Raw genomic sequence first — 12,034 nt, forward strand, 5'->3', positions numbered from 1 at the left:
TTTAAAATCATCAGCTGCAATCAAAACTGATCTTTAAATCCCCCCCCCGCAAAAAAAATTAGAGTTTAAAAATATAAAATGAATTAAAGAGCTGAAATTTCAAGATGATCATGAGTCCCTGAGGGTGTTTAACAAAACCGTTAAAGCGTGGGATAACATCATCTTTAGCAAACCTGTACTAAAAACCAAGTTGTGAGTTTTATTTTTCTAACAACATCCCGACAAGAATGTCAGGGGAGTGTTGCACAGAAGTATAACTGCTGGAACACTTTAATATGAAGATGTACATTTTACAGACCAGTCCCAGGTAAGCCATAAGCTATTTTTGTTTGTTCGTTTTTGTTTTTAAACTCTGCCTCCTTTTTTGTGTTTTCAATTCTGAGCCTGCAAGTTATTCTTTCCGGATACAATTGTGTGAAAACAATTCCTTGTGGATGCAAATGATGGACTGTAATATGAAATGAATTTTGTGAAACATGAGTTAAATATGCCATGTTGGTCCCAGGGTCTTAGAGAGACAAAGTGAGTGAGGTAATATATTTTATTGGTCCAACTTCTTGGTTCAATAAAAGAAGTTAGCCCATGTGATGGGGTGTGCTCAATTCACTGTCCATGAATTAGGCCAGGTGGACCCAATCACCTAATTAGGTTGCAAACAGGGAAGCTATAGGAGGAAGGCAGTTAATTAGAGAGAAGCTCACCTCTGAGGGGCAGGGGAAGCTTCTACAAAATTGGAAGCAGAAAAGGTGGCAGGGAGAAGTCTGCATTCACTCCCTGGGACAGGAGAGACATGTTTGGGGGCTGCAGAGATGAGTTGTCTAAAGTTACTCCCTAGGTGGAGGTAGTGAAGAGACTGGCAAACCTAGAGGAGTTGGGAGGGCCAGGATGTATGGAAGTGGTTCAGGGAAAGGCAGCAAGGTGTATGGAATGGATCTTGGCTGCTGCAGATGGAGTCCCTGTGCCAGAACCTAGAGCAGATGGTTGGCCCAAGGTTCCCCTGCTTGCCACTGTGAGGCAATGAAGCAGGAGGTTGCTGGAGAGCGGGAACCTTGATACACTTCCCCCTTCTCCACCCACTCCATCCCATCCCAAAGGGGAACCCATGATAGGGACCGGGCTGGAGGGCTGAGTCATGAAGAGGATGCTGTGGTTCTTGGACTGAGAGAGGGCTGCAGAAGGGAAACCAATAAGGTGTAACTGCTGAAAGGAGTGTTGGCCTGACTAAGCTAATCCTCAGAACCACCAGGAGGTGGCGATGTCTACTGTTTAGTAGAGCAACCCCATCACAGTCCAATAAAAGATATTAACTCACCCACCCTGTCTCTCTAATTAGTTAAAAATGCTTATTAACTTATGCCACAGAGGAGGAAGCAACTCAATCAAAAAATGTCAGAGACAAAAAAGTATCAAGGCCTGTATCTTACACAATGCCAGCAACATACTTTGATGCACTAGGGCAAATCTCCATATAGTTTATTGACTGCTTAGTGATACTATCAGTGTCTCTACTCTCACCAGCCTCAGTTAGAAAAAGATGTACTGATTCACTATGCATATAGTATAAAAAATGACTTCCATTGCCTCTGTTTGACACATACAGAGTAATAGTTGTGAATACCATCCAAGGCTGCAGAAAATGTGGCTATGGCTGTCTCATTTGAGCAACAGTGTGTGATCATGCAAGCACAGGCAATCATGCAGGAAACTTTGTTTAGATAGGAACTAGTTAGTGCAGCAACCATTTACTTCTTGAGACCGGACTCCAGCTCAGGGTCATAAGTGAGGGGGAGTTGGTAGCCTTAACCTGGTTCCTATTGGCTCATATAAAACCATCACATCTTGCCACAGTTCATTATGGCTGTTGGACTTTCCTGGAGAGAGACCCAATGAGTGAAAAAGCCAGGGTATTGTTGGTTAATGCTCAGGTCTGCTGGCAACATGTGTTTAAATTACTGGGCAATCTGTCTATACAATGCCTGTCTCAAGCCAGTGTTTGGTCTTTCTTTTTTCATGAACATCAAATGAAGTATAATACTATTTATATATATATATATATATATATATATATATATATATATATATATATATATATATATATATATTGGTAAAAGATCAGCATCCACAGACATTTACAAATGTTAAAATTAAGCCTAATATAAATAAGTTGTTTGCTAGGTATTATGAACATAAAGTAAATATGTAATTAGTTCCACCAAATATGGACTGGTATGGAAGTTGCAATGGGGAATTGCTTATCTGAAAGAACCCAAGACCTGATCTTTCCTGCAAGAGATAAGACAGAGCTATCTTTATCCCCATGGAATTAGAGTTCTTTTATTTCTGTAAGGTATATTGATCCTACTGCAATTGTGTATGAGGGTCGGCAATTATTTTATATCTCAGAGATCCATCTGTTCTTATTAGATTTACTCTTTTATATTTCAGGTCTGGGTTTTTTTGTTAATTCTTATGCATTTACATATAGTTATTGTACTAATGGTATGTTATATATTAACTCTATAGCCCATTCATGCAAAATATAGAGCTGGGGGGAGTGATGCAACATAGGCTGGTTGCAAATCAAGAAAAAGAGCAAACAGGACAAGATTATCTATTAAAATATATGCTATCCTAGGAATAACACATAAATTTAGAGTTCGCATTTCAAAATGAGGACATACTTTAAAGCAAGTCAGAACCATAGACAACCTGTTTTCTCCTTTGTAGTGCATAGTTCAACAAAAATTGTTTTGTTTCCACTGCCATGAGTCTAATACTATAATGTAGCCTCTGTCACTAATCTAAACTCACCAATTTGTCTACACTGTTGAAGGTGCAAATACATGTGAGTGCAGGGACAGCTAATGAACAGGAGGCCCATATCTTGGCCAGTATAAATGCAAAGATGACAGATTCAGTAGAAGACTCCTTCATAAAGTTAGTGGATTTTTAGAAGAAGTTTTTTCCGTAATAAATACTTAATTGGGAATTAATTCTGGCAGTGCTATTTATTAGAAAATTATTTGGGAAAAGTTAATACATTTCTGAAAGACCACATAGCGGTCTATGAATACATTGTTTTAATTGTCTTACACTTCAAAATAGAATGCAAAGTTAAAATGGTTAAATATGCATCAGGGCAAAATATTTATTATCCATATCAGGGATTCTTTAGTGCACTAATAACAATAATACTTATTAAAAGCATATAGACTATGACGAATGTGTGTGTGTGTGTGTGTATATATATATATATATATATATATATATATATATATATATAAATAATTAAAGCAAAGTATGAGGAGTTGCTCAAAACAACTTCTGCACATGAATTCCATCCCATGAATATTTTCAAGAGTTCAAAAGCTTTTCCTGCTTCAAAATCAGGACAAAAATTGAAATCTCAAAAATATTCAAAAACAAAATATTGCTTTGTAGAGGCCAATTTTGGAACACTTCCTTTTGATTTTGACCTAAAAAAAAAATCAGTAAAATTAGCTTGCACTTTAAACAAAAAGTCACTTTGAATCAGAAAACAGGAAGTTTTCATCATGAAAATACTGAAATGAGTTTTGAAATTGTCAATGTTTCTTTTGAGTTGGGAAATTTGAACACAAACCTGTTTCACAAATAGTTTTAGTTTCATTAAAGTGGCATTTTTTGATGTGGGGTGGGGGAAGATATATTGGAAAATTCTCAATCACCTCTGCTCAACACATTGAAAGATCAAGTCCATAACATTTGGAAAGTGCTGATTTATATATACTAGTATTATCTGAAGCAGATTTGATAGCTTAAATATTTGCACACATGTACAAACATTTACTGATAAAGTTCTTGTGGGAAATATCCCATACATTTTATTTTTGTGTATGACTTACTGGGGGCAAAGAATTTAGAGCAAAATTCATGTATTATTAGCACAATTCTTAACTTAACACTACCAGCCAGATTTAATTGCTATGATTTCTTTTAACATATTCCCTATGGCATTCATAGGGGCAAATCCTCATACCTATGCAGAGTACAAACAACTCATCTATGCACGGTAGTGTTATGCAGGGACTAGAGAGTATAAACACTTCCCTCTGACTTTCTGGACTACAACTGATTAAAAACTCATCCTATTTATATGTATGTGTCTAACAATACAGCTGAACTAAAATTTTCAAAACCACGAAGTCCCATTTTCAGAAGTGACTTTGGCATTTAGCAAAAAGAAAAGGAGTACTTGTGGCACCTTAGAGACTAACACATTTATTTGAGCATAAGCTTTCGTGAGCTACAGCTCACTTCATCGGATGCAAGTGAGCTGTAGCTCACGAAAGTTTATGCTCAAATAAATTTATTAGTCTCTAAGGTGCCACAAGTACTCCTTTTCTTTTTGCGAATACAGGCTAACACGGCTGCTATTCTGAAATTTGGCATTTAGGAGCTCCTAAGGTGCTTTGTACACTTTTAACTCAGTCAAAAAATTCAGATAATTTTTAAGGTCAGAATCGACCATTGTGGTCATTTTATCTGATCTCTTGCCTAGCACAGATTACTGGATTTGTAAGAAAGTTGGGGTATAAGCAACTGCTTAATTGATCACATACGCCACCTTTCTCAAGGTACTTCTAATTCTGATTGCTTAACGAAAGAAAAGATTCAAGAGTTAAATTTAATTTGATAGAGTTTTATCAACTATCCTTAACAACAGCAACAAATAGTATAGAATATGAGAAGGCATATTGGTACTGGACTACTTTGATTATGTATATGTCGAGGTTCCTTCCTCACTCTGAACTCTAGGGTACAGATGTGGGGACCTGCATGAAAACCTCCTAAGCTTACTTTTACCAGCTTAGGTGAAAACTTCCCCAAGGTACAAACTATTTTACCCTTTGCCCTTGGACTTCTACTGCCACCACCAAATGTTTTATCCGGGTTTATTTTATTAGGAAAGAGCCAGTTTGAAAACATCTTTCCCCCCAAAATACTCCCAACCCTTGCACCCACTTCCTGGGGAAGGTTTGGGAAAAAGTCCTCACCAATTTGCATAGGTGACCACAGACCCAAATCCTTGGATCTTAAGAACAATTTAAAAAAGCATTCAGTTCTTGAAAAGCAGAATTTTAATAGAAGTAACAATAAACAGAATCACCTCTGTAAAATCAGGATGGTAAATATCTTACAAGGTAATTAGATTCAAAACATAAAGAATCCCTCTAGGCAAAACCTTAAGTTACAAAAAAGACAAACAGACAGGAATATCCATTCTATTCAGCACAGCTTATTTTCTCAGCCATTTAAAGAATCATAATCTAATGCATATCTAGCTAGATTACTTACTAAGTTCTAAGACTCCATTCCTATTCTGTCCCCAGCAAAAGCATCACACAGACAGACAGAGAGAGCTTTGTTTTCTCCCTCCCCCCAGCTTTTGAAAGTATCTTGTCTCCTCATTGGTCATTTTGGTCAGGTGCCAGCGAGGTTATCCTAGCTTCTTAACCCTTTACAGGTGAAAGGGTTTTTCCTTTGGCCAGGAGGGATGTTTACCCTTCCCTTTATATTTATGACAAGCTCAGTTATAGTTCATAGCAGGAGTGATACTGCAAACACAAGTGGAGTGAAGGATGGACATAGTCTTTTCCTGCTGTGGTACCAGGCAACCCAAATTGCTGTAAAATAGAAGGAGAGTTAAAGGTGCCTATCTGAGATAGGCATTTGATGTCACCAGGGGAACTCCCAGATAGACAGCCGAAGACCTCAGTCATCTTTCTTGCAGGAGTCTTTGGCTTTTGGAAGTGATGGGCTGAAGGAGATTGACCATTTTATACTATTTCTGTTGTGTGGTTCAACTTGGTTCCTCCTATGTAAAGCAGTCAGTAGTGACTCAAGAGTGAGAATATCAATCTCAAAACAGGCTGTTAGGAAGCATGGCACAAACTCCAAATTGGTTGTTAGCTCTATACTTAGATTTCACCAACCAGTTATCAAGTGTAAACTCCTCAGACACGATAACAACTTAAACAGGGAACCACAGACAGTGTTCTTGGGTACTCTGATCTGTCTCATCATCCAGGTGAGCATACCTTGTAATTGGTGGTCCTTTAAACCAGGAATCACAACAATATTCAAATTATTCCTAGTCACTTGGCCCAGCTCAGTTGCACCTTAGATCTTACACCAAAGACAAGGCTTATAGCCAATCCTATAATAAACTATAAAAGATTTTTTAAGTAGGAAAAAGAAACAAGAGTTATTTATATGCTTACCTGCTTTAATCTTCTATATACACAAATGAGTTACCGTTGTAATTTTCAAAAAATAATAGACGCTTCTATAATAAGCAAGCTCCATATGAACTTTTGGGCTAACCCAGATATTGAGGATTTCTTGCATATGCCTAGTAAACCTTGCCCCCCAGAGACCAAGCAGCATGGAGATCCAGTGCCTTCTTGTTAGTGGTTTTTATTCCGCTTCTTTCTTGTGGTCTGAGCTGCAAACTCATCTGATGGGAGGAATCCACTTGAATGGCTCACCTTCATGGGGGGAGAAGGAAAAACACCCAGTGCTGATTGTTCTCTTTAATGTCCCACAATAGTCTGTCTGGTGTCAATGTTGGGTAGAATGTTTCCAGTTGGGTAGAATGTAACACCTCCTGTTGGAGATCAGCACTTCACACTAGTCCAGGTCTTTCTCCTTTATGGTGATCTACACAGTCCCAGAGGCTCACAATACAACAGCTCAAATATTACCTAACAATATGGGTGTTAGGATATAGATATTCAGGCCTCTCTGTAAAGGCCTATACTCTAAGAATTTATGTATTTTCTTATCACTTGGCTAGTTATAGAGGTTGTCAAGGTTCCTCCCCCACTCTGAACTCTAGGGTACAGATGTGGGGACCTGCATGAAAACCTCCTAAGCTTACTTTTACCAGCTTAGGTTAAAACTTCCCCAAGGTACAAATTAATTTTATCCTTTGTCCTTGGAATATCCACTGCACTACCAAACTCTAACTGGGTTTACTGGGAAACATACTTTGGACACGTCTTTCCCCCCAAAATCCTGCCAACCCTTGCAACCCACTTCCTGGGAAAGGTTTGGTAAAAATCCTCACCAATTTGCATAGGTGATCACAGACCCAAACCCGTGGATCTGAGAACAATGAAAAAGCATTCAGTTTTCTTACAAGAAGACTTTTAATAGAAATAGAAGTAAATAGAAGTAAAGGAATCACCTCTGTAAAATCAGGATGGTAGATACCTTACAGGGTAATTAGATTCAAAACATAGAGAATCCCTCCAGGCAAAACCTTAAGTTAAAAAAAAGACACACAGACAGAAATAGTTATTCTATTCAGTACAATTCTTTTCTCAGCCATTTAAAGAAATCATAATCTAACACATACCTAGCTAGATTACTTACTAAAGTTCTAAGACTCCATTCCTGGTCTATCCCCAGCAAAAAAGCAGCATATAGACAGACACAGACCCTTTGTTTCTCTCCCTCCTCCCAGCTTTTGAAAGTATCTTGTCTCCTCATTGGTCATTTTGGTCAGGTGCCAGCGAGGTTACCTTTAGCGTCTTAACCCTTTACAGGTGAGATGATTTTTCCTCTGGCCAGGAGGGATTTTAAAGGGGTTTACCCTTCCCTTTATATTTATGACAGAGGTACAAAAGAAAGAATCAAAATCACTGTCTGCCGGTGTAAGGGCCTTCTCTTACTGTGATAGTTTGAGGCCCTGTGCTTAGGCTAAGGCCTTTTGCCAAGCAGCAGAGGCAGCCATAAGCTGGGAAGTGAACAGTCACAGCCTCACATTCCAACCTAGTCACATTGAAATAAGGTGCTATTGGGCTGTTAGGAATAAAATACTGTCCTGATAATGCCTGTCACCTCCAGAGAAAGGGAAGTGCCTAGAAAATATAAAAGGAAACTTAGTTTGATAGCATCCTGTCTGGCAAGAACTCACTTATCAATAGCTGGGATGTGAAATTCTCACTTCTGTATTGTTTTGTCATTATAGTTCCCACTTTGCTATTGTTTGTCTGTATAATCTCTGTCTGGTTCTGTGATTGTTCCTGTCTGCTGTATAATTAATTTTGCTGGGTGTAAACTAATTAAGGTGGTGGGATATAATTGGTTACATAATCATGTTACAATATGTTAGGATTGGTTAGTTAAATTTCAGGAAAATGATTGGTTAAGGTATAGCTAAGCTGAACTCAAGTTTTACTATATAGTCTGCGGTCAATCAGGAAGTGAGGGGGTGGGTGTGTGGGTGGGGGAGATGGAAACAGGGAATGAGGGTAGGGAAATTGGAATCATGTTTTGCTAAAAGAGGGAAAATGGGAACAGGGAATAGGGGTAAGGAAATTGGAATCATGGTTTGCTAAAGGGGGAAATGGGAACAGGGAATGGTGGTAAGGAAATTGGAATAATGTTTTGCTAAGGGCAGGAATGGGAACAGGGACACAGGTGTAAGGCTCTGTGGTGTCAGAGCTGGGAAGGAGGATACGAAGGAAGGAAACTGGAATCATGCTTGCTGGAAGTTCACCCCAATACACATTGAATTGTTTGCACCTTTGGACTTTGGGTATTGTTGCTCTCTGTTCATGCAAGAAGGACTAAGGAAGTAAGTGGGTGAAGGAATAAGCCCCCTAACAATGGGATGCAGACATTATAAGTGAGATTAATACATGAAGCAACTCACAAGCATTCAATAAAGTCTAAACATGGTCTTATAATTCCAATCTCTATTTTAACAGTACTAACCCACAGATGAGCCACACTGATTCCAGCAATGTGTTTGTGAGTATTCCCTTGAGACTTGGGTACTTTGGCATGCTCTGGCACCTGGTTTGCCCGAGTCACAACCTATTCTTCTGCTGAAGATTCAAAATGTGCACCCAAAATGAGTTATCTTCTCACCATCCAATCAGGAAACAAGACATAAACTTTTGAGTTCTTGCAACTAGGGCTGGAATTTTCCAGTCTCTTTGTGCAACATAACTTCTCGTATTAGCTTGTGTACAACCATGTTGGGACAAACCTTGAACACCAGCTGGCTTGCTCCAGTCAGCAATATACATTCACAAAACACTTTCTGTTGACTCCTTTGTGGTGCATTGCATGGCCAATTTTGAAGTTATGCTTGGTTAAGTTGCGGTTTCTCTACCAACACACTGCTAGCTGCTGAAGTGTTGTCCCATTTAAAATTAATATAATTTATACAAAGTCCCTCCATAATATCTGATGATCATTAAACTTCTTTTAACAGTTCATTATACAATGCAAAGTCACTTCAAGAACTGTGGTTCTCCAGCAGACTGGAAGCAGAAACTGTCATTCTGTCTGCTGTATAAATCTTCCTTTTTCTGCTGCCCTTGTTTTAACCATGGTGAGACCTTGGTATTTGTGGCTGAGCTGAGTTTGTGCATTATTAACCAAACAGTTACATTTCTGATTGTTCCTCTTTGGTGGTCAAGTGTCCTTATAAATACACATTCAGTTTCAGTTCCTTTTATTTACTGCCTCTTTCCAGGTGTATTTCACTAACTGGATAGCATAAGCATGGTTGATTGCAAACATTAGCTCTGCTTTTTCACTTTATCACTTAAACTAAAAGAAATCAATATGAACACAAACCCTTTCTTTCCTAAGAGTCTTGCTTATGAAGAAAAACCTATAATTAAAGTATACAATATTTTGCCCAAAGCTGTACGTCTTATAGTTGACTTCCAATTTATATATATCTTAGTCAATATATTAGATGCCATCAAGTTCACTGTTTTACTTCTGTGTATGACATCATATAATATCTTAATGTTTTATATTAATTTAATTTTTAATCCACTCACTCATTCACAGACTGGAAAAAGGGGAAGTCTCTTTAGTTATACCAGTGGTACACTCTTGTGAAAGACTGCAGCAATTCTGTTTGCTCAGACTATTGAAGAAATCCAGCTGTTAGATATTGGGTTTCTATTCTTTTAGCCTTGTGTTATATCATTTCATCATACCTGTGAAGCCTGGGCAACTCTTAAGTAGTAATAACTCAGAACTTTGAGGCCTTAGTTACTACAGACTTCCCTGAATTAATTCCTGGTTCAAGTCCAAAAAGTGTAGTTCAACTAGAGCATATCTTTTGGGAAAATCTACTCTTGATTTTAAAATTTCCAGTGCTGGAAAATCCATTACAACCCTGGGTAAATAGTTTCAATGTTAAAAATATGCCCAGTATTTTCAGTCTCGTCTAACCTCAACATCCAGCCACTGGAATCTTAATGATGATCTTGTTATATCTTTGTTAGCTAGTTGAAGAGTCCTCCATTATCACATTTCTGTTCATCATGTAGGTATTTATAGATTGATCAAGTCACCCTTTAATCTTCTTTTGGTAAACTCTATAGATCAAGTGCTCTGAGTCTCCTCACTGTAAGGTATGTTTTGTAATCCTTCAGTCATGCTCACATTCTTCTCTGAACCCTCTCCAATTTATCAGCATCCTTCTTGAGGTTTGACAAAATCTATTTTCCATAACACATGTTAATTGTCATTAATTATATTGTCCTCTTCAAACTCTTCATTAATTGAATTTTGTGCCCACCATTCCATTATTTTGACTGTCAGATGGACAGGCCTATAACTCCCCCAGTCATCCCATTTATCTTTTTAAAATAATTGTCACATAAGCTTTTTTTTTTTTTTTTTTTTTTTTTGAGTCCTCTGGAACTTCCACAGTGTTCCAAGACTTTTATCGAAAATAAACATTAATGGTTTAGATAGCTCTTCAGTGAGCCTTTTGAAAACTCTTGGATCCAGACTTCTTGATTTAAAAAGCTCTAACTTTAGTAGATTCTGTTTAATATCCTCCTTAGCTGCTGTTGGAATGGAAAATATTTCATTATCATGTGATATGACTACATCATCTGTTTTCCCCCTGAATACAGAATAGAAATATGTATTAACATGTCTGACTCCTCTGCATTATTAAAGACAAATCTACTATTTCTATTTAATAATGAACCAATACTACTGTTACAGTTCTTTTGTTGTTTATATACTTAAACTCCTTCTTTTTCTTAACTCTGCTGGCCACAGATTTCTCCTTGTGTGCTTTTAATTCCCTTACCAATTTCCGACAAGTCCCAGCTTCTAATTTATATCCCTTATCCATTTTTTGTTATATATTACTTTTTATTTCTAACGCTGTTTTCACTTGCAGTCTAAGTCAGGTTGTGTGTTTGTGGGGTTTTGTTTGCTTGTTTGTTTTCTGTGTGTTGTATGTTTTGTGTTTTAAACCAATTTTTGTCTGATGGCTTTTTGGGCATTTAGTGAAATGTCCTTAAACAATTCTCAATTTTCATTCACATTTTTATTTTGAAATTATTTCTTCTGACTCATTTGGCTCATGATTGTTTTCAGCTTTGTGAAACTAACACTTTTAAAGCAATGTGTGTGTCTATTTATTGCTGGCTGGGACTCTATTCAGTTTGCACATAACAAATATAATCAAGTTACGATCACTTGAAACTAATTCTAAATTAAAAAAAAAAGATAAAGAAGATTTTTTTTGAGGTGTGGGCGGGCATTCCCATTTCCTAATTGAACCTTCCCACCAAGCCCATGGACTTCTCTATAGTACTGCAACAGCAGGGCAGCAGAAGCCCCAGTCTGTCATCCCATTACAGCATCCTTCTTTTTATCCTGACGTGCTGATCAGCCTATCATCTATGATTCTGCGTTTGCTGCATTCCCCCTTTGTGAGTGTGAAATAATTACATTAATCATTGCACCACCCAACAATCACTTTCTTGCCTGACATGTCCACAAAATATCTCTGCATGCTCTAGTGCTGGGCTTCTCCATGGACTAGTGTGACATTACCCAGGATACAATGTGGATTGATCAATAGCTGTGTCCTCTCAATTTTCCATCCTGGGGTGCCTTTTACTCTGCTTCACTGTAAGAGCAACCACTCCTACTCTGCTCTAACACAGCCTCCAGCATGTAAATTACTCGCACCTATGTTGCATAAATT

Source organism: Lepidochelys olivacea (genome assembly GCF_965140295.1).
Source record: "Lepidochelys olivacea isolate rLepOli2 genome assembly, chromosome: 1".
NCBI lineage: Eukaryota > Metazoa > Chordata > Testudines > Cheloniidae > Lepidochelys > Lepidochelys olivacea.